Source organism: Rhagoletis pomonella, unplaced genomic scaffold (assembly GCF_013731165.1).
Source record: "Rhagoletis pomonella isolate Grant_MI unplaced genomic scaffold, Rhpom_1.0 Rhpom_scaffold_01225, whole genome shotgun sequence".
Classification (NCBI taxonomy): Eukaryota; Metazoa; Arthropoda; class Insecta; order Diptera; family Tephritidae; genus Rhagoletis; species Rhagoletis pomonella.
The window spans coordinates 251-4,100 of NW_023459779.1; positions in this window are offsets into that span (position 1 = coordinate 251).

A 3,850-nucleotide genomic window follows, 5' to 3' on the forward strand; every position below is an offset into this window, starting at 1 on the left:
TTCCATGTGGTCGAATAACACAAACCCAATTGCTGCGAACGGCGACGAATCGACATTTCACGGTCTTCAGCAACACTCTCAGAAACAGACGCAATATTCTCTTCTGTACGCACTGTACGCATTCGTGTGGTTGGTTTAATGTCCAATAAAGTAAACTGAGTGCGAAACTTGGTCACAATCGCATTAATTGTTTGCTCACTTGGTCGATTATGTAGACCATAAATCGGACGTAAAGCGCGAAACACATTTCGAACCGAACACTGATTTTGGTAATAAAATTCAATGATTTGCAAGCGTTGCTCGTTAGTAAGTCTATTCATGATGAAATTTCAAAGCATACTGAGCATCTTTCTCTTTGACACCATGTCTGAAATCCCACGTGATCTGTCAAATACTAATGCATGAAAATCCTAACCTCAAAAAAATCACCCTTTAAAACACCATCTACTGTCGGCATCAACCACGGCTGTTTTTCAGTCACCGCATTAAGCTCACGAAAATCAACACACAGTCTGTCTTCTCCATTCTGTTTAGGTACCAAAACGACAGGAGATGCATACAAAGAATTTGATCTACGAATGATACCCAACTGCAATAATTCTTGGACTATTTCTTCAACAACGCGCTGTTTCGGTATAGGAATATTATATGGCTTCTTTGGTATGGGTTTCTGAGACATTAACTTGATGTCCATTTTAAATTGCTTTGACATCCCTAATTCGGGCAACTTTTCCCCAAAACAATTTGCATATTCATTTACTAAGTTAATAAGCCTCTCCGTATAAGCAGTTTCAAGTTCACTATCAGTATTTATTGCATATCCACTAATCGACATAACTTTGCAGGTGCTTCCTTCAATAACAACTTTTCCCTTTGAGAGTACATCGATTCCAATAAGTGCTTCATGTGCCATTACGGAATCATCTATACCGAAAAATTCAACATACCTTATGATTTCATCAACTTTTATACGCACGGTTAATTTCTCGTGGCAGATAATTTCACCGCCTGCGAAACCAATTAATTTCTCGTTGCACGCATTGGCACACAAACCGCACTTTATTGCAATCGACCGCTTGACTTAAGATCTGCTACTACCTGAATCTATAAGCGCTTTGCATTCGACCTTCTTAACACCCATAATAATTATTTGTTTGCACAACTCTTTGCACGCACTTCCAACCACGATTTTGTTTACTGACGTTTCGAGATCCACAATGTCTATGTTTTCTACACTATCTACGCAATCATCATTTGTTAATTGATTTACACGATCACTATGCTTTGAATCGAACCTTTTCTTCGGCTTGGCACAACTCTTCTTTGCAATTGTAGCAAATAGGCCCACCTAAATTTTTATTTGTATCAACTGAATCCTCAGATACCTGCTTGTAGGAATTTTTGTGAATAACATCACTGAACTTTACATTGTTCATGGGTATATTTGATAATGATTGTAAAAGATCGGCACATTTGGAGAACTTCATTGCACTCAATGTTTTACGCAAATTATCATCACTTAACCCGTTTAAAATATAACGTATTATTGAATTGTCATCGATGTTATCTCGGCGACCTATGGCTAACATCTTATAATAAAACTCTACCAACTTCTCACCTTTGCCTATTTTTGTGTTCATCATACGAATATGGGCATCTGCTGAATTCCTAACGTATGGGAAATCCGTCAGAAATGCTGCCACAAATTCATTCCATTCCCGAAATGCCGGCTGAGCGTCAGCCCACCGCTTAGCAACCCCTCTCAGCCTACTGAGAACAGCAAAAATTACAAACGTATCGTGCCATTGGTACATTGCTCTCAACTGTTCAACTCTCTCGACGAATTGCATTGATGAGTATGTGTTATCAATTGGATCGAACTCGGGCAAAATTATAGCTATTTCGCTTGGCGTATGTGTGAAGCTCCCTCTCGGTATATGTGTACCCCTCTCTTCGGCTCTAATATTCGTTGAATTAGGCAACAGCACTGATCGGTTACACTGCTCCATAGGTGATGTTTGGCTTGGTAAATATGGAAATGACGGAATCGATTGCTGTGAAGTCGGTGGAATATGTATGTACGACTGTGACGCAACTGGGAAAAACGAAGAAGATGACGGTCGTGGCGTAACCAATGCTGCTTGCTGAAAACTTGCCAAAGACGCTGACGTAAATGAGGGCAGTGATGAAATATACGACGTACCAACGGAAGCATTGCTGTCTGATGTCCCAGACTCTGGAACATTCGGTCCCATTGGTCGTAATATCTGCAATTGTGCAGTTAGCATTTCTACAGCACCACACAGCGCGCTAACCTGCATCTCAAGCTGTGACCTGACTCGGGCATCGTCCCTCGACGGTTCCTCAGGATCTTGTTGACTAGCGTCACTAGCCGGTGGTAAACCTGTACCCGTTGATAATGGCGTAAGCGAATTCATTATCGGCATTAACGATTCTGCATTTACGTCCTGAAGTCTGCTTATTAGTTCGGCTCTAGTTCCACTCGTTTTTAGTTTAAGTTTTTGTAAAACTGTTAATCGATTTAGGTCCATCCCACTTCTGAAAATCTATCGCTAGAGATCTTTTCTGATTGACTTCCTTTTATTCAATAATGATTTTTCATGTTAATTTCATTTAACAACCCATACTCTACATACTCAGACCCAATTGTGTAACATACAAAGTTAATTTCATACAAGTGTTGAATACAATGCTGTAGACTAAATACAAGATGATGACAAAATGGTTTAGTCATAGTTACCAAATCTTAGTTGAGGCAACCACGATTTGGTTTGAGAGCGGAACATATTCATGCTTGTGAGCCACCCCTAAAGAATGCTGAGCGCTCTCTGAGCACATGTGTGTTTCCCATACGAAGAGCGCCAGCTGAGCAATGCACACAGCCCCACTTATTGAATCGTTTGAATGTGCTAGTATGCCGACCATTGCATTGTGCGTGGAAATCATTGCTCCGCTACCGCTGTTCGTATATGCGTGCTCAGCGAAAAATTCGCCGTTCGTCGGCATTGTGGTTCAGCGGTAAGCTAGGTAGAGAAAGAAAAGTGTGTGTTATGACATGCACAGAATTGTTTGTCTCAGTTTCAGTTTTTCTATCACCGCGAGTTGTTTCGGTGAACGCATAGTTATTTAAAAATATAAAGTTTGATGCCAACCGGCGTTTTTCAGTGGATATATAATTACGGTGACCATAAATACATTTTGAAAATGCAGGACAATTTTTCAAAAAATTTACCTACATATAATTGCGTAGTATAAAGATAACAAAAATATACTACATATATACATTCCTCGTCATTTGAATAGCGCACCCCTTTTTTGATTTTCTACCATACAAAGTATGCTTGACAAAATTTTTATATTGAAGAAAATGCGCAGCACCGTCAACAAAAAAAAATTGTCGCCCCTATGTTTATTTTTTTTTTAATTTTCACAAATTTTTAAAATGGGATGTAGACGTAGAATATGCTATATTTTTATAAAAAGTTAATGAATATTAAACAAACAAAAGGAAAACTGTACCTACTAAGTATTTAAAGGATGCGCTATTCAAATTCCAATTTTAAACTTTAAACATAAATCACATTTTCTTCATTGGTATTCATCTTTTAGTAATGAATATTTACAAAATTATAATAAGACATATTACATATTACTTTACACGAAATATGAACCTCTGTAAAGCAAATTTTTTAGGTAAACTTTGGGTCGTTGAACACGAAAAAAATACCCATGGTTTCAAAGAAGTGTTTTCGAGATTTGTTCGAAAAACTTATTTTTAGTACTGTTGAGAATTCGCCCACACACCCTAATACTAATTAGCTTTGCGGTA